Below are 20,445 nucleotides of genomic sequence, written 5' to 3'. Positions count from 1 at the left end.
AAAATATAATCTAATTTTTAAATGTTTTATCATTCCTTTTTAAAACAATCGAACTTTTCCATGTTTTCTTCTGTAATTTTTTTCGCATTCTCCCTTCCCCTGTTCCTCCCTCCCTTCTTCTTTAATAGGTAAAATATCTGAAAAGATTGTTGAAGCTCTTTCACTACACTCTCCACTTTCTCAACACTAACTACCAGCCTGAACTGTCTAGTGTTCCTATCTGAGTCCTTATACTTTTATAATACATATGTCTCTAATGCTTATGTATGATTCCCTCATGGTTTAAATAAATGATATTGGGGGCTGGGGAGATAGCTGAGCAGCACAAGCACCTGCCTCGCAAGTGCAAGGCCCCGGGTTCAATCCCCTGTACCAATTAAAAAAATAGGTAAATAAGTAAATAAATAAATGATATCATATTGATGCACACTGCTTCAGCCTTCTTCTCTCCACTACACTTTTTACATCCATCCATGTTGACACCCATAACTTGGCTTCATTTGTATCTGGATTGTATTTCGTTATATTTAAATTATTTTATTATAGAGAACTCTGTGATAAACGTTCCTGAACATCGAGACACACACATTCGAGGAGTCGCCCTTGGGGATTTTAAATGAGTAGGTGAACGGCATCGCCCTACGGAACCCCAACACCACCTGTGATTCTGGGCTTGCTTCAGTCTCAACCACTGCAAGTAGGTTTCACCCCCACTCCTCAGCCCTCTTCACACACTGTGCTGCACCACCTTAATGTCAGAAGCTTACAAAGCCCCTGGAGGCTCTGAGATGCCCAAGGTCAGAGGAAAATTCATTGATTGACAGCTGCCAAATCTTAAATGTAGGCTCTAGGAAAACAAACTAAGAAGAGTGGAGAGACTAAAGAGTCACACACCTTATCCAAGGCCACCATGCAGGCCAACGCTTCTCACACTGCCTGGTGCATGTGAACTACTTGGGAATCTAAGACCCTGGTTCTGATTGCTGGGTCTAGATGGAATCCCAGATCCTTCACTTCTAACCAGTCTCAGGGAATGCTGCTAATTTGGGGCACACTCTAAGCAGCAGGGGGCAGAACAGAAGCCCGCCTAAGGTGAGGACCAGATTTCCGGGTTCCTGAGGAACCTGTGGTCAGCAGCTGATGCCCTAAGTGGCTCCCCGAAGGCATGTTACTGCCAAACTGATGATGAGTCGTGTCCAAGTGTCAGGCAGAGTTCTTTCGAAGAAAAATTAAGGAAGCGAAAAGAGAAATGAATAATACAGGACATAAGAGGCAAAAAGTAAGAGCTAAACTCACAGGCTCTCCATTTCCAAGCCACAATTCTGTCCCCAGAATAGGAAAGTCAACTCTAGCCAACGATGCTGGCTCCAGTAAACTTCCGGAATCTTGGTCTATCCTCAGGCAAAGCAACGCTGCCCAGGTCAGGCTACTCTGCTGATGCTCTCTGTTTTCCTTCTCCTGAGCAGCACTAATGAATGTTTTCAGGAACATCCCCTGGATAACCAATAATAAACCTTCTCTATCTCTGCTACCCTTCCTTGAGCTCCCCCTACTTTGGATGATGCAGTAATTACCATGTTCTGGAACACGTTAGCCTTAATGGTAGGCAATCCTGAAGAATTCACAGTTATTATCAAGTGTGTTACCATAGTGTCTCTGGAGAAGGCAACTTGCCCAGAAGCAAGGACTGGTTGTGCCTTGCCATCCACTCACATGTAAGAACTCAGCAAAGGTAAGTACTAACCAACTGGTCCTCACCAGGTGCTGTGACTCAGTCTGACAAAATGGTTCCAGCTGGGTCTCCTCGGAAACTGTGGGCTCCAGGACTCAGCATGGAGGTCAGCATTCTACTGCAGGTGCAAGGGCAGGTGCAAGGGCAGGTGCAAGGGCAGGTGCAAGGCTCAGGCCTCATGCATGCCAGCCAGTGAGAGACAGCAGTGAGAGCCAGTCACTATACTTCTGGTGGCCAAAAACCAAAGAAATGAATGAAGTAAGCTTCAGAGAAGGAGCCCTTCTGGACCCTGCAAACACCTCAACAAGGTGACCAAGTTTATCTTAGTTCTCTCAGAGACAGTGGCATGGCAACATTTTGTCATCCTGGCTAGCATTTTAATCAAGCCTTATGGGTTTGCAAAATACTTTCACAGACTTTTCTTTCCGCAGTGATCAACAACAATCTTGCGAAACTGACGTTTCGTCCAGTCATCATTTCAGTTCCCTACTGACAGACCTTGATCTAAGACTCTTGTTATTTCAAATTGATTGGATTTTCTCATAGTGTTTCTCCCAGGGAAGAGGTCCTTGAGCCTTCAAATCCAGCTGCTTAGCAAGATTTTAACAAGTGCAGAAACAGAAAGTCAATGCTTACTGAAGACTCTGACAGACTGAATGCCTGACAATTCTGATTTTCAGAAAATGGGTGGATACTTAGATGAGATTCTCTGCAGAGGTGAGAAAACAGGTACTTGGGACCATCTGGCTCTTGGCTCAGAGTTACAGTGCTGATGAAAGGGAAGAATGAGATTCTGACCCACGTCCACCCGGTTCCAAATCACATGTGCTCGCTTTCAGCTTCATGGAAGTCAGCCTTTAAAGCCAGATAAACATGCAGACAGTCCATTCACTAAGACCACAAGGTCCTCTTCACTAACAGTGTAGATAGGCCCTGGGGTCGCTAGGTGAAAGGGCTCCTGGAATGGGTTTCTGTGGTCCATCAGCGATAAGGATGGGCACATCCCCTTGCCTTGAGTGTATATTTCTGCAGAAGGGTTCAAGGCCCAATACAAAATCTCTAGGTTGGAAGAAACCTTCCAAGGAGTTAAACCCATACCCTACAACATTCATCACCCACTTCCGTAAAGATACTGAGCAACTTCTTTTAAGAATTTAAGAATGATGTCAAGACCATTTCTTCCCATTATCTAAGGACCTTTACGTATTCAACATCCTTCCACGTGGTCCCACATGGTCACATCCTTGCCATCTTGTGAGCTCTCATACGTAAGACTTTCACTGTAATCCTAATTGACTCAGTGTAACCTTGTAGCAATATAGCTTTGGAGATAGGTCCAAACTCGAATCCTGACTCTCAGCTGTCCAAAGATAAGCAAGGTACCACATCCTCCACTTGTTGGTGTCTTTCCCTTATAAAGTCAAGTCAACAATAGTACCGACTTCCTGCTGGAAAGACTGAACTAAATAATGCATGTCATGCACCTAATACTTCACTGGCTACTAGTAGTCTACTACAAAACTCTTTTTTTTAAAAAAAAAAAAAAAAAAAAGGGCAAGAAAAATCCAATGCAATTAAAACAATAAACTGCTGGCATTTTCCCTTGCTCACCAATGTCTCACACTTTTTCCTAGAAAGTCTTTTTTATGCCCCTCTTTACCCATCAGGGAACTATCTAAAATGAAAGAAGTCTATTTCTCTATAAAGTAATCCTAGAAAGACACAGCTTGAACTGATCTGTCTTAGACGGCTACAGCCCTTAGCATGAATGTCTATTCAGCTGACCTGGTTTTACTTTTCTCTGATGCTCCTTTCCATGCTGTCTTTCTTAAATATTTTATCGTCAGGCCTTCTAAAATTCTGTGACCTAGATGTAAGCCCTTTTATCTGTCCCCTTCTGAGCATCCAGCATCAGTCTCACCTGGATCTATGATTATTCACAGCTTTTTGATCAAACAGAGAACAAACGTGGATTAAAATGGGGCTAGGGAGACAGCTCAATAGAATAAGTGTCTGCCTGGCCAGCGCAAGGGCCTGAGTTCAATCTCCAGTTCCACCAAAAAAAAAAAAAAAAAAAGTAGGTCTCCCGCCCAAGATGGCAGCTACCATGAAGAAGGCGGCTGCAGAAGCCGTCAACGTCACTTTTGAAGAATAACAAATTTGCATGCAACGCAAGTAGAATCACAGAGCTAAAGGAAGAAATAGAGCTAAAACAGAAGCAGCTCCAGAATTTAAAAGATGCCTGTGACGACATCATGGTCGCAGAGGATGACTGCTTAATGATACCTGACCAGATCGGTGACGTTTTCATTAGCCATGCTCGAGAAGAAACACAAGAAATGCTAGAAGCAGCAAAGGAAAATTTGCAAGAAGTCGATGGCTTAGAATCCAGAGTAGAATCGATTCAGCGGGTGTTAGCAGATTTGAAAGTTCAATTATGTACAAAATTTGGCAGCAACATAAACCCTGAAGCTGATGAATGTGAAGCATTTTATAACTCATTTTTTTTTAAATTTGTTTAATAAACTTGAATATTGTTTAAAATGGTAATTTCCCTTCTTCAAATGACACGGAAAGGAAAAATTTCTTTTTGAGAAAACTTCATTTATGTAAGGGAAACTTGCCTATTTTCACATCTTTTTGCTGAATTTATATTTTTATTTACTTATTTATTTTGGGGGTATTTTTTAGGGAAGGGTCTACAGGTGTTCAGGGTCTTACTATTAGATTGGACTCGTAGTCATACCCCTGTTTACAGCCTCCCAAGAGCCGAGATTACAGGCGCGCACAACCATGCCCAGTCGCAATTGTCATCGCCCAGCGCCCCGGGGGTGGGGCTGCCACAGCAGGCTCAGGGATGGAACCCCTGGGCTCCTATGCCTGCTTGCAGGCACTTTAATCCTCTGGGCTATTTGGCCAGTTCTTATTTTATATTTTTGAAAGAAGTCAGTATTCAGTTATTTATTTTGCCTAATGATCATGTCAATTTTAGGGGCTTGATGTCATGTTATTAAAATCAGTTAAACAATAAAAAAGTAGGTCTCCCAATAATTATAAATAAAGTGATTAAAGCTTTAAAGCAATATCCAGGGCTGGGGAGATAGCTCAGTAGAATAAGTGCTTGCCTGGCAAGTGCAAGGTCCTGAGTTCAATCCCCGGTACCACCAAAAAAAAAAAAAAAAAAAAGCAATATCCAGTTGATAAATTAGGAGAAATGATTAATTTGTTAAAAAAAAAAATCACTGTACCTCTGAAGTATTTAAACTTATGTTTACAGATCACTAATAAATTGCCAAACACAGCCTAACAGGTGGAGTGGAGGTGGTCTGTTGCTAAGAACTGTACCAAGATGGGTGAGCGAAGAGAATAAGGTGAGAAGAAAGCGAAGGATTCACAACACTAGCGCTCAGATCACTGGTGCTCAGAGCCACTAAGTCATCTTCATGCAGTACTTGTCCCTGAGACACAGGAACAGCGATCTGTGTAAAGCCCTGTGTTAGGCAAGGGGTGGCCAGAAAGTTGGAGAAAGAGAAGCCACGTAAAAAGGACCGTCTCAAAACACACGTTTTACAGACCGGATGTCCTGTCTCCTGTCATCCATGGGACTTACCAAGCACATTCCAAGGTAGCTTTGCCGTCTTGTGATCACTCATCAGGCCTCCTTAGAGGTCGAAGGCAAAGCAGTGGATTCCACTCCTGCCCCTGCTCGTCACTGGCTACACTCTTCTCCGTGCAGTTTCTTGCCCTGTCAAGCGATATGTGTGCACAAGTGCATGTGTGGAGGGAGCAGCAGAGGAGATTTTAGGCTTGATCAATCATCTGTCCCCTGTCTTTGATCTGCGGACCTTGAGGAGAAGGCCATGAATGCTCCCCATGATCCTGCCTGAGTCACGGCCAATCACATACACACAGCCCAGCTCACAAAGCCTCTCCCATCACAAAGTCTGTTGCAGAAGGGAGGGGACTCCATGGCTCCAAGGTTTAAGTCCCCCCAGAAGAGACAGAAGTAATCATACATGAATATTTATAGGTTATGGGTAACCATCTATTCAGTTACAAAACCCTGTAATTTTCTAAAATATTCCAGGCAACATAAAACAGAGCTACAAAAAGTTTCCTACTTGGGAGAAGGAGGAGGTAAAATGCCCTCTTCCTGCACTGTGGGTTTGTTTGCTGCATGATCCATCCTGGACAGTGACTAGATATGGCAGGCAAGGGGATTCAGGTAAGGGAAACCAGGAGCCAGCTGCGAGAGTCCAGTCCACACTCCCCAACCATCCAACTCCCCAGCCCTGCTGTCTGGAAATGGAACCTTTTTGTCGTGGATCTCAGGCTAAAACATCTGTTCTCAGGCGAAAATCACAGCTTAAACCCATGCCTGGAGCTCACAGCTCCATAAGCTAGAGCCACAGAAGTAGGGAATGTGGTGGAGCAAGGTGACAAGAAATAATTCAGAAGGCATGCCTCAAATTCACTCTAACCGACGCCTCCCTCCAGCCAAACACATGGCTCTTCTGTGTACTGCATATTTCATATGTCTCTAAATTACAAAAAGGCTGAGCCCTGGAGCATTTCTTTTTTATTGCAAAAGAGGTGAGGACTTGTGGGGAGGAGTTGTTTCTCAGATTTCATTCTGTTTTGGTAAAGAGCTATTTATTTCACTGAAATTTCACAAGCAATAACAAGACTTGCCTTTTAGGGACAGTCCCATCCCCAAACAGGCAAACTCTGGTTTGTAGTGCGGATGTGCCTCACTTCTCAATGGAGTTAGGGTCCTGAGACTGGGCCATTAAGTTAACCGGTCACTAACAGAGGAATTGCATGTAGGGTGTACAATATCCAGGACAAAGAAATGGTAATGGAAACCCCAACTTCATGATTTTGCTCTATTTGTGTCACTCATACATGCAGTGCTGAGACGTACAACAGACTACAAAACTATAGTACCAGACTGTACAGTAGAATCGGCAACAATCACAGTACTGGGCTGTTGAGGAAGCCCCCTGCAGGCTCCACTGCTGCTCCCGCTCCCGAGTCGTAAGTCTGAGCGGAAGACTTTAAGTCTGAATAGTAGTTAAGCCAGTAGGTCATGAAATGAGGAGCATCTGTATTCAGATGTGCTGTTCTCTACATAGTAAAAAAAAAAGTTAGACTCAATTATAAAGACATTGATGGATGTTAGATGCTACTTTAAGAAGTCTTAAAATGAATCCACCCATAAGGGTCAATTCTATGCTTTGTCAAGAGGCACCTTGGGGAGGGGGAGTAGATGGACTCTTAGGGCCATGAAACTACTGGGGGGTGTAAGAGATGCAAAAAGAATGAAGATGTGATAAGTACATGTACCCAGAGTGAATGCAATCAGTGCACTGATAAAAGTTAAAGTCTGAAAAGAAGAAAGAAACTAATGGTGGATAAGCGTCATTATACAGTTGCCAAATCCACACAGTGCAAAATGTTAAGATGAAGACTAAGCATAAACTCTGGGGGGTAATGGCACATCAGGGTCTACTCACTGTAACAAACAGACTACTTTGCAGGGAAATGCGGGTGACAGGGTGGCGATGCATGTGTGCAGACGGGATGGAAAAGATGTCCTTATAATTTCTGCTTAATTTTGTTTCAAATCTCCAAGTGCTAAAAGATTTTTGCAAAAGGCTCCTTTAACTAACTTACTATATAAATATGAATTCAGGGCTGAGGATGTAGCTCAAGGGTAGAGCTCTTACCTTGCATGCAGAAGGCATGAGGTTCGATTCCCAGAACCACACACACACATACACACACACACACACACACACACACACACACACTTTACACCCTCAGTAGTTTTATGGTCCTTTGAATTCATACAAACAGTGTTTGCCTCAAGGGTCATGTACCAATACTAATTCCCTTAAAACTACATAATTTTTCTTCATAAAACAAGTAAAGATGCCCTTCTTCCAAAAGCAGTCCATTCCTCAATGACCCATTGCAGTTCTCATTATTTAATGTGAACCCTTTGCTTCTTTGAAGGAATGTCCACTCCCTATACAAACACATCCACTAAAGAATTTAAGGGAGAATTAACCCAGTAGTGGCTGCTGTGGCAAAGAAAACCTAACGGATGTCACGAGCTAACACCAACAGATCTTATCTGTTTACTTCTTGGCTCTGTGAGGCTGCCGCTGCAAATGTCTCCAAAATGTCCCCTTTAAGTCTTTCTACAACCAAACCAGGGTCTTGCCTAGTAGAGCTCCTCAACTTCCATGGCCCAAGGACATCCAACCAGTTCCCATAGCAATACAATTTAAAAAAAAATATGTAGCAATGTATGTCCTTCCATGTCCAATGCAAGTGGTTTACACAGGTCTGAAGCACCATGACTGAAACTTTTTTTTTTGGGGGGGGGAGAGTGAGGATCAAACTCAGGACCTCACGCTTGCCAGGCAGGCACTTATGGCACTGAGCTACCTCCCCAGCCCTGCAACTGGTCCATGCAAGACAGAATTATGCAGAGGGTACATATGGTGGAGTAAAAAGGGGTAGGGAAAGATTTCTGGTTCTAGTTCTCCTTCGCAGACACTTCTAGCACAGCCCTATTCACCCAGTCTCCAACACACAGAATTCAGAGCTCAGATCCTTAGTTATACAAAAGAAATGCTCTCTGAATTTTCACTGTGACTCAAGAATAGGGCAACTTTTTCATCTTAAAGGAAGACGAATTTTTAGACAGGGCAGAGCTGCTCAGACATATCCACAGGGGCTGAAGGAACCTCTCTGATTTATTCTCAGAAAATCAAACCATCCCGAGTCCTGCTCTTGCTTCTTCCTTTTGCCCCAACAGGCAGCTGAACCTCACCAAAACTGAAAGTTCTCCCTGGAGCTCACCACTTGTCATCTGCAGCTGTCCTTGCTATGTCCCTTGGAGGGATGCTACAGAGACTTGGGACCCAGGATGGCTGCCGTCTTCTTGGCTAATTCTTCCTTCTGCAGTTCTGTATTTTCTAGACTAAGTCTAGACTCTGCCCTCAGCCTTCTGGCTATGCAGCATGGTTTTCTGTTTGCTACATGCCAAAGCCAACAAAACATTTGTGCTTTATCTTCAATTTTTATTTTTTTATTAGTACATATTTGCAGTATATTGTAATGGCTACATTCCTCATGGGGAGTTAGTACAGGTACACAGCAAATCTTAATTTTTTTTTTTATCCTCCTTCCCTTCTAACCTCACACACTTAAAAGCCTCCAGCATAATGCAATGTAAACCCAAAGTTCCAGTCAGAGTTAAACTAGCTGGGACAGTCCTTATTTACTATCTTCCAGTTCACCTCAAGAGGCTACTCTTGGTTGGTGGTGTAGCACTTGTTGATACCCTCTTTTCTGTCCTTCATCCTTCAATTTATAGCTCTTAACCTTTTAGATTCGCACCCTATAAGTAATTCTGTAGATTTGCAGACACGAGCTTCCCTTCTCTATTCTGTCCACTCTCTTCAATAGAAAGCATCCTCAGTACCCGTCATGGGTCCAGGAGGTGCAAACCACAACAGTCACTGTCTGTACCCTCTTGGCCCCAACCCTCAAAGAACTGAAGACTGACACTTGGTATTCCACAAACACTTTGGATTATGGCAGCAGCCTCCGAGTCACAGACTCCAGCAGCTTGCAGGAAGCCCGGAAGTTGTCCAGGCCTGTGGGGGCAAACTCACCGAACACAAGATATTATGTTTTTCTTTGCAGATAAAAGATGTTACTGTATGAGGTGTTTTGTTTTTTTTTTTTTCTTTTTCTAAGCTTAAAACCTCAGCATTGGGGTTTAATTGCAGGGTTGGCACTTTGTGATAAATCATGGGTTTGAAGTTGCAGTTTGGCGCCCTCATCTCTAAAAGGTTCCCAGTCACTGGTCCAGGCCAACTTGGCCCTTCTAATTTGAGAAAACTAAGGTCCAAAGTGGCACATAAACTCTGAGTTGAGGAGTGAGCTCTTTACCCTACAGATTCTGTGACAAGAGAAACTGAACGTGAGGATCCCCTTATGGCACACTGAAGAGGCTCCCACAGGTGATCTTAACGAACTTCACCTCATAGGGCATGTGGTTTGTGACTGAGCAATTCTTCCTTCAAGTCAAGGTCCAATTTCAAAGATATGCATTACAGAAAATTAAGAGATCATAAACATTACAGCTTCTCTCTAGATGTCTCTCCAAAGTCTCATGTGCTCATAGTGGGGCTGTGGGGAGGTGGCTGGAGCGTGGGTGGGATACTGGAGTAGCGCACTGATTGGCTGGGTGAGCAGAGTTCTGGGTATAGACGGTGGGCTTACTGGAGAGGGAAGATCCTCCACGGGTGGACAGCCCTGTGACCTGCTTGGAATAAGAAAGAAAAGGCTGAGGAAGTCATGCTGCTTCCTGCCTGCCATTCCTAGAGGTCTTTCCCCTCCGCCAGGCTACCTCGCCTGGCAACTGACTGACAGTGGGCTGAAAGTTCTACCTGCAGGGAGCTAAGCTGAATGGTTCCTCCTTTAGCTCATGCATATTATGTATTTGATCCCAGCAGCAAGACAGTCACCAAGACAAGAAGTTTGTAGGAAAAAAAAAAAAGGCCCCCGTGGAAATCTATACTTTCTTCTTGAACCAATTATGTCCCGGGCACTAGTGAGATCATCTCGTCCTGGAATGGCACACTGGAATGGAAGCAAATGCTTCAGAAGCACAAGGTGCTCCTGTCTTGTGTAAGCGCATGGACAATGACTCACTGCCAGGAGGTGCTCCTTCGCCCCACACAAGTGCAACAGGAGCCCCGTGGAACCCACAAACCCTGCCTTCCAGTCTCCCTCTCCCTTGCTCTGGCAGACCTCACGTGTGTGCCCCACCTCTACAGAATGACAGCCTGCACACACCAGGAGCCCTGAGCCAGGGAACACAGGGCTGTCCCCACTGGACACGTGACTTGGATACCACACACAGCAGCAGCTGCTGCTTCAGCAGATTCAACCAACCACAGATTGAAAATGTTTGAATAAAGCCTGCATCTGAACTGAACATGTCTAGACTTCCTTCTTGTCATTATTCCCCTAACACTACACGACGCCAGGTCTTTCGACAGCACTTACATCACCAACCATCAGGAGATGATTTCAAGTAGGTAAGAAGGGGTGCATAGGTTATATTCAAATATTAAGCTATGTTGTATAAAGGACTTGAATACCTGCAGATTTGGGTAACTATGGGGGATCCAGGCACCAAACTCTTAAGAGTACCAAGGACAAATGGATTCTAAGTCAGCACTGTAATTATTAGCAATAACCCTGGTCAAATCTCACATGGCTTGTATCCCCTACGAAAACAGAAAAGCAACTTCTGTTCAAAACTGAAGCAAATAGAGAACAATTTCACAGCTGCTCTACTCTAGATGGGAGGGACATGGTCCTGCAACTGGTGGAAATTAGCCGAGAAAATATTCCTGGGCTGCAAACATGAAAGTTGCTTCTTTCCCACAGCTGACTCTCTTCCTGACCTCCGCCGGCCGATCAGCGACAGCAGCCATTGACCCTGCTCCTGCCTGCGTCTCTGGCTTATGAAATTCAACCAGGGGAGGTGGAGAAGCCTCTTTTGCCCTCAGATGCCCTGAGGACCTCAAAGCTCCACACCTGCCAGCCTCAGGTGCAGAATTTGTTGAAACAGTGAGGCATGAGGAGCCACCTGCTAGCTCTGTCGCTCCACCCTGCCAGCCTCAAGCTAAGCCATTGGTTTTGGTCAGGCTCCTAGGAATGAGACATGAGGAAAAGCAAGTTCTAGCATTTTATTGTATTTATTTATTTATTTATTTAGGCAGAATTGGGGATGGAACTCAGACCCTTGTGCTTGCCAGGGAAGTGCTTATTCCACTGAGCCATCTCCCCGGCCCTCCAGCATTTTAAACAAAGATGCCAAAGTCAGGTGCACAACCCACTACCCACACCCCCAGTTATGGTGTGTGTCTAGTTGTCCCCCCAAAATCTCATGCAGTCACTGGAGCAGCTTCTAGAGTTCGGATTAATTTGTGACCCAGTGCTGGGATTATGGGTGTGAGTGCTATCCCTGCCTGGATGGGGGGAGAGAAGCTTACTAGCTGTCGCAGCTGCCGCTCCTCCCTCTGCTCTTTGCTGCTTTCTGCGGCCGCGAACTGCTGCCCTCTGCCATGTGCCACTCTTCCTTACTGAAACCTTCGCTAACTGTGAGCTGAATGAACCTTTCCTTCTTCAACTTCTGGTGTTGGGTATTTTGTCCCAGCAGCAAGAGAAAAATAGCCAAGACAGCCCCTAAATAAGCAGAATTTGGTGTTTCCCAATCCACTTAGAATCCTTCCTTCCACACCATTGCAGCTTAATAAATGCTAGCTGTTTTACTGTCTTTTATTATATGCTAGGATTGGGATGTAACATTTGTAGACATTTGTTGACCTATCAGCCTAGCCACACTATTAAAAAAGATAAGGTCATGAAGTAACATTTTTTTTCTTAATGAACCTCATAAAGCTTCCAGCTGGCCCCTTCGCCCACCAAGGGGCTCAATGTTCAGGGCACCATACTGCTAAAATTCCCTTTCCTCTTTTGGTAAGCCAGGCCTTGACTGCTAGTCTCAATACATCTGCTTACTCCCCACGATTCTCCCCTAAATCATTCCGTTGGACCAAATCCATGTGATTCTTCAGTGCTCTGTGTTTTAACTCGCAATTATAATTTGTATGCAAACCTCCCACCCAAGCTTTTACGAGGGGACTGGTGAGAGTTAAACTGGAGGAGGATTTCCAAGTCCCTGCCTCAGTATACTGCTAGCACAAAAAAAAAGACCCCCAAATCCTAAAATAACCAATGTGAGGAACGAGATCACCGCTAACAGGGCAGCTGAGGGTCCCTGACAGAGTCCCTGACAGACAGCAGCACAGAAGTAAGAGACAAAGTGCACTGCTTGAGGGGACACCCTCACGGACTCCAACATTACGTGCTCTGTTTCCAAGCAGGAGTCAAATCTGTCACAACTGAGACCAAGTTCCCCATGTCCCCCTGGAAGTGGAGCCCAGGTATGCTGAAAGATCTGCCTCTGAGTGCTTTTTCCATTGGGCAGATATCCCCTATCGCCTACCTACTGCCCCGCCGTTCTTCTTGATTTGACCTTAGGAGAGCTGCAGGATGTCTAGCAAGGACAAAAAAAAAAACCCTCACAACATTCTCTTTCTAAGAAAGACCATGCACGCAGACTAGTGATCTTAGCACGTCGTTATGAGAGCAGGGAAACAAGATACTCTGCAGCGTCCCTCTGGAAAACACATGCAACCTGCACATGTCCAAGGTTGTTACCAAATAGCTCACTTGAGTGCTTTTCTCCCGAATGCCAATGTAAAGCAACGCTCCTGATTTTCTTTTCAAGACTGACAGTTGCTGCTTACTGCAGCCCGAAGATGCACGTGCCTCACGGCCGTCAAAGATTCTTTTACGGAATCCAAGAAGCCAAGTCTCAGCAAGTTGGTGAGGTTTGAATATTTGAATGATGGAACACCTTGGTAGGAACGGGGTATCTTACATGAAGAAAGTCAGGAAAGCCTCGCGGTGCAGTGGAAAGAGTGCTTTGGGAGGGTCCAAAAGGCTTTGGGTTTGGTACCCATCTCTGTCTCTACCTGGTTCTGTGTCCTCAGGAAAGTCACTGAACCTCTCATGGTCTCTTTTTTAAAACACAGCATACAAAAAGTGAGGCCAGATGGCTTCCAGGCCCCCTGCAGCTCCGACATTCACAGACCAATTATGACTGAGGTCAACTCCTCCCACACTTTAGAGAATAAAATGGCCTGGAAACAAACCTTCAGCTTGAGTCAGTGTTCCCTGAAACTCCCTCTCTCTGGACTTTTCCGAGATTCTTTTGGCAAAGAATCCTTCCCCTGAGGATGGCTGAGCTAACAGCTGGACAGGACTGGATGGTTTCCACCCTTTCCACGGCTGCTCTACAAGACAAACAACCCAACAGGCTTTTACCAGAAAAAATTGACTCATGCTGTGCCGGCCAAGTAGAGAGAGAGAGAGAGAGAGAGAGAGAGAGAGAGAGAGAGAGAGAATTGGTCATCAAAAGTCCTACATTAGTGTTCCCTGACACAAATCCCCAAATGTAGACCAAGACCCCTCAGCTGTGCAGAAGCTCTATGGGAAATGGAGAGAGAGGGGTAGACAACTTGTGGAAAGCACTGGAGGACCGGCAAGATAGCTCAGCTGGCTAAGTGCCTGCTTAGGCAAGCGCAGGGACTGGGGTTTCATCCCTGGCAACACATGTCTCGCTGGCCCCACCCCCAGGCATGCTGAGCCTTCCACTGAGACCAGGCATGGTGGCGCATGCCTGTTTAACCAGGCCATGCAGGCATTTTAGGAAAAAAGATTCTTCATTGATTGAACTGACCTACAAATCATGGGGTTTCTAGACATTCAGTGTCAGCTGCTTCTCTATCCCCATCAACGTAACACCCCCAAAATGCTGCCATGCACATTCAGAGGAATGAACTTTCAAACTGCAAGATCAGCTGGGCCACTGGGAATTCCCACATCCATGCTGGTCCTTCAATAGGTCTCCTGCCACTGTCTTTTTGTGAGAACCAAAAGGTTCTCTGGGAAGGGTGTCTGTCTGGGTCACTGACTTGTAAGTTCCGGGGAGCCTGCCACCCCTCCAAAATCTCAGCTCCCTCTCTTCTCACCTCTGCAGGGTCCGGTTGCTAATAGGACAACCCTTGAAGTAACTCTTAAAATTTAGGCTTCAAACTGATCCATCTTAAACAGATTTGTGCCACCAGCAGCCCATGCAGAAGGGAGGGGAGAAAGAAAAACAGCGCCTCACAAAGCTGCACACAGGTCTGTGTGCAGAGCGGAGGTGCAGCTGGACCACCCTGCGGCCTTGGGAGGCCTGCAACGGCGGGTCCAGTTAGGAACCTCTGCCAGTACTAATACTCCCAGTCTCAACAAAGTGGTTTGTTTATTAGGGCTGCTGGCTCACAAAAGAGGTATTTAAGAACTCCACGAGCCGCCTTGGAAACCAACCTGGGAAAAAGTAAACACGAAGCACAAGCTTGGCCTCTGTAAGCTGAAGGCGCTGGACCAACGGACATCAGACAGATAGCAACCCAGGTTATCATCTCACAGACCAGGCTGCCAAGCAAAGGGGACAATGCTGACCTCCCTGCATCCCTCCATGAAACCCAAGATGACTCCTCTAAGACCCTTTGGATAAATGAACGTGTGTCAAGGTAACTATCCAAAATGCTATTGCATAAACTTAGCTCTTAACATATAATAAAGATGTCCAAACTAAGCATCTAAATTACAAAAGCTGGGTCCATTATTACAGTTTTAAAGGTAAAACAGGAAATTGTCCCTAAAACGCTGGAATGTAGAACCATCTAGATAGATTGACGGTAAAATGCTGATAGCACTTCCACAGAGCTCAAGGCGCAAGTGCTTTTTATGTTTCTGTACATTTTCTACAGGGAAAATCTGTGAGTTAAGAACAGGAGAAAAAAAGCATTTCTAATAATAATAAGAAAAGAAAAACAAGGGTTGGCCAGATAGCTCAGCGGATTAAAGCACCTGCTTAGGCAGACGCAGGGACTGAGGTTTGATTCCCAGTGTGCGGTGCTGGCCCCGTCCCTGGGGCTCACTGAGACAGTGATTGACACCGGGCATGGTGGCATGCACCTGTAAACCCAGCGCTTGGGAGGCTGAAAACAGGAGGATCACTATAAGTCTGATCTATGTAGTGAGACCCTGTAGACCCTGTACTAAATACATACATACAGAGAGAGAGAGAGAGAGAGAGAGAGAGAGAGAGAGAGAGAGAGAGAGAGAAAAGCAGGCTCCATTTTAATCACATTAAGGGAGACCTGGTTTAAGTAGTCCTGGGGACAAGGAACAGTACAAGAGCTGAGGAGATGCAATGTTTTCTGCCCAGGGAAGATGGATATCAGATGCTCTGCCCACTCCTGCTCAATATAGAAATGAACAGGCACCAGAAGTCGCCACCTTTCAGCAGGGACCTGTGGGACGATCACACGCCATGTCGCCAATCTCTTTCTTTCAGTTGTTTTCAGTGTTACGTGGACCAAAATCTCTCTGATGTTATCACTTGTGCTAAACCCCGTTATCCTGAAAATAAGACTTGGCTGGAAACAAATCAGCCTTGAAAACTAGAGGTGCAAGAGCCAGCCCCACCAACCTCCCGTGCCTCTCTTAAGAGCCTTACAGAACAGCCACCAGGCAAAAGGACAGTGCTGGGTTACATTCAGTGAGATTTCTTTTCTCACAACTCGGGGCCACCAGCCATAAATAGCTAAAATAATATTTTTGAGCCCACTAACCGAACAGCCCTCCAACACACACACACACACACACACACACACACACACAGCACACATACGTACACACATACACACCCCATTACTATCATCGAAATCCATCTTTTTCCATCAAGGTATGAGAAAGCACCACCGTGGCTTCTCCTGCCCAGTGAGCAGCTGAGTCGTGTGATGTCCCCTGAGTAGCCTGCTCCCTGTGGTATGAGCCACGGCTATGCGCCTGGCCCTGAGTGAGGCAGGCAACACAGGCGAGAGACAGCCAGAGCTGCTGGGAAGGCAGGCGATGCTACCACGGTGGCAACTCTGTGGATATAACCAAGGCCCCACATGAGTTGACTGAGTATAGATGGAAAGGGAGATTATTGCCGGGCGTGGTGGCGCATGCTTCTAATCCCAGCACTGTGGGGAAGTTGAGGCAGGGGACTTGAAAGTGTGGGCACAGCTTGAGCAATTTAGCAACCCAGTGAGTCAAAATAAAAATTGAGCAAAGCACTGGGGATGTAGCTCGGGACAAGGCTTCACATTCAGCAACACAAAGCAGGGAGAGATCCTGGGCAGGACTGATCTCCTCAGAAGTCCTGTTCCAAAGAGGATCTAAAAGGCTGAGTAATGTCTTCCTGCCAGGCCGCAGAAGATGCAAAGTTTGCTCAGATACATGAAATTGAGCTCTGCCTGCAACCGGGTGAGCCCCATGGGATCCTGGGCTTCTGATGAGGCTATAGCCCCAGCTGCCTCCTGACCATGGCGTGGAGAGACCGAGAGCAGAGCTGGCCCAAAGGGGCATAAGAGAGTAAATATTGTGGTTTAAGCCACTACATTTGTTGAAATTTATTAGTGGTTCAGTCAACCGAACTGTGCGCCTCCAAAAAATTCCAATGTCGAAGCCTTAAAGCCCAATGTGACAGTATTCAAAGATGGGCCTGAGAGAAACAATTCAGTTTAGAAGAGGCCACCAAGGGTAGGGCTTCCATGATCAAATTCATGTCCCCTGAGGACACAAGAAGATAGCTCTCTAGCATGCCAAAACTAAGGGGCCAGAATCTATCCACACTACACCCTGATCTGAGGCTTCCTACCTTCAAAACAGAAATGAATGCACTCCTGGCCTCTCATACAGTAGATCTGCTGTTCTCTCCTGGCCTAGGTTCAGTAAATCTCTTTTTTCCTGAAGGGCTAAGCCAAGAATAAGTTGATTTTTTTTAAAGAAACTTTTACAAGAAAACTGAGGGATAGAAGGGCGAAGGATATTTGAAATACAGGAAATACACACATTTACATAGTACACATAGACACATTTACATAGGACACAGACACATTTTTGGGCTCTCATTTAAGATTAATTGAGTCCTGGCCTGGCTGGTGATGTTCCTTGAATATTCATCTCCATATCCACTTCCTTCCTCTGTTTTGAGTTTGAAGGACATTTGTGGTGGGCCACGCTCTCTTGGGCCAGTTGCGATTCCCTTAATCCATGCAGCAAGAACTCTCACTCTGGTTTCTGGTCCCGTGGGTAAGCAAAGTTCTTCCTTACTTGACGCCAGCAGCATCTTTTCTACACTTAACCCTGGGGACCATGCAATGTCACACTTCTGCTTCCTGTCTGCCTTTAGGTCTCCACACTCCTGCATCTCTCCCTTGTCCTCTGATCACTGGCTTCAAGAAGATCCCTTCTTCTGCTAAGATATGTTAGGAATTTGCTACGTGTCAAGAAATGGTGCTAAGTTATGGACATACAGAGATGCTGTCTTACATATACCTCAAAGCTTTCCAGGACTATTTAAAACACACTCACTTGTCCATTCCTGAGGCTGATACAAACTTTTGCCAAACCTTAAATCAGGACCCAACTACATTTTTATCACCTAGTGCCTAAGCCCCATCCTGTTAGTAGTCAGAGAAACACTTGGGTAGAGGTCAAAACATACCAGCAACTTTTCTCACCTCCAACTCTATAAAGTTGGAATACAGTCACTTTATTAGAATTTCAGTGTCTCAGTTCCATCTCTCCACTAGATTTCTCACTGTCAGACTGTTTACTATTTACAGCCACCCTGCAAGGAACAAAAGGAAACAGGATACTGACTGGCTTTGGCCAAGAAAACTGGAAATCTATAACAGGATCCTCTAGCTTCTTCCCAAGGGAGCTGGGCTCAACACACAAGTCATCTATTTTGACTCTTCCTGGTAACTCAATAGAATGAATAATTGTATACTACTGAAAACCAGCTTCATGAAAATAAACTGGCCCTGTATTGGGCCACTCCACAAGCTCTGAGAAGACACAGCACAGGCATTTTGTCATCTCTGTCCTTTGGCCTACCCCAGATGATGGCAACTGGCCATTCGGCTGAGCTTCAGTGATGATGGGAACTACAGGGTCACCACCGAGCACTGCTTGCATCTGCTGTGACTCTGCCCCATGCTTACGGGTGGTTGCATGTCAGCAGCTCGTGCCATGTGAGTGTGAAATGCGATTGAGAATGTGGATATGATAGGAAGTGTGATGCAACCGTGATACAAGAATAGACAGAAGTCCCAAACACGGTGTGCCTGAAGGCGTTCCCATCTCTGGTTGAGAAATAAGTCTGCAGGGCACATCAGAGTCCAGAGATCAGGGTGTCAGGGGAGTCTAAAAGGCCAAATCAGCACAAACAAGTATCTTCCCTCTCAGGGAGATACCAGCTATCAAAGTTCAGGGAGAAGTAGCCACTTGGACTTGGAGTTTAGCATTCCGACTGCTGATCCCATTATCTTTGCTACCGCGTGGGTCACAGTGAACTTCCATGAGCACCCTAGTAGCTGGCTTTCACTGGAAACTTCATACAGAAGTTTGAAAAAGAACTTTCTGGAAACCGTATCACTGTTACATAGAAGTAGCATCTTCCACCGGACATTATGTGAGGGACCACATATTCTCATTTAATTGCAAAGTTATCAGGTGAAAAAGAATGCTTTCTTAGGGGGGTTTCTGCTCCAAGAGCCCCAAGACTTGGGAAGACTGTGTCTAACTTCAGGATCTGCCTGGGCAAGGCAATTCTTTCTTCTGTGTTTTCCCCGCTGTTGAAATGAGCACCAGGTCTGCACCACCATCTTCCACACCAGTCCTCTGGCCGTGGTCTGTGTACGGCCTCTTATTCCACAGCCAGTCTCTTATTCCACAGTTGACGCACATGCATAGCTTGACAACACAGTCAGGGTCAGAAAAAAAAAAAAAAAAAAAAAAACTTAAGGGGATCTTTTTGGTTTGCTTGGGAAAATTTGTGCTTCTCACACCAAGAAAAAAATAATGCGTTTTAGAGAAGGCTCTAAGTAAACAACATTATTAGCTTAGATATTCACAGATGTGAAGTACACACTGGTTATCTGTTAATAGCGCTGCTGGGAGGAACAATTTCCAGGCAAGAGTTGCTGGGGAACCAAGGGCACCGCCAGGACTGCTCACTGATTTTCTCTAAGAATCCATCAATAAGCTCCTTGCCAACGTAGGTCTTATCATCAGATGTACAATGAGGACAGGACTAAATGTGTTACTCCATTAAATCTTCACAACAGACAGACACACGAAGCAGGTAATTATTACACTCATTCACCAAAGAGAAAGTACAAGCCCAGAGAGGTTCTGCAACATATTCAAAGTTGCATATCTATCCTTTTTTTTGGGGGGGGGGGACCAGGGATTGAACTCAGGCCCTTGCACTTGTCAGGGAAGCGCTTATTCCACTGAGCCATCTCACCGGCCCAAAGTTGCACATCTAAAGATAGGATGGAGACAGGAAATCAAAAGCAGCCCCCTTGGCTGTGCAAACCACCCTTTCCCAGCACATTGCCCTCAGGGTGAAATGTAGGTGGGCACTGTCATTTGTGTGTGAGCCACAGGAGACACATGTGTCTTCTCATAAGATGTCTATTCTCGCTAACCAGGCTTTGTTCCAACAAAGGTTCAAGACTCACCTCAGCTTCTGGGGATGGCCTGAAAGACATCTGTTACGATTTGTGGCTAGGTGTCCTTCCCGAGCCTCCTGCAGTCATGGGGTGGGGACTTCTAGAGTTTGAGATTAACTCATGATCCACTGGGATTATGGGTTTTAGCACTGCTGGGGTTATGGGTATGAGTGCTACACCCAGCCTGGGGTGGATAGCCTGAATGTAACACAAGAGAGACAGACAGACAGACTTCCTCTCTGTTGTCACTGTTGCTGCTACTCCTCCACTTGCCCTCTTGCTGTTTCCCACCACCATGGAAGGTTGCCCTCTGCCATGTGCCACTCTGCCTTGGAGCCAGCCAAGTACGGACTGAAACCTCCACTAACTGTGAGCTAAATAAACCTTTCCTTTCTTCATTTTGGGTGTTGGGTATTTGTCCCAGCA

At 45.6% G+C, this 20,445-nt stretch overlaps 1 protein-coding gene and 1 pseudogene across 1 annotated transcript in view; one reads left to right on the top strand and one right to left on the bottom strand.

Annotated features, from left to right (window-relative positions):
• The window catches only part of Creb3l2 (cAMP responsive element binding protein 3 like 2), a 122,888-nt gene that overhangs the window by 55,304 nt on the left and 47,139 nt on the right, over positions 1–20,445 (bottom strand). The gene's annotated exons all lie outside the window — the stretch shown is intronic.
• LOC105741883 overlaps positions 3,828–20,445 on the top strand; it is a 42,029-nt pseudogene continuing 25,411 nt past the window's right edge.

Source organism: Octodon degus, unplaced genomic scaffold (genome assembly GCF_000260255.1).
Source record: "Octodon degus isolate 3935 unplaced genomic scaffold, OctDeg1.0 scaffold00027, whole genome shotgun sequence".
In the NCBI taxonomy this organism is placed as follows: domain Eukaryota; kingdom Metazoa; phylum Chordata; class Mammalia; order Rodentia; family Octodontidae; genus Octodon; species Octodon degus.
The sequence above is the reverse complement of the archived record's forward strand: the minus strand, read 5'-3'. Positions and strand labels throughout refer to the sequence as shown.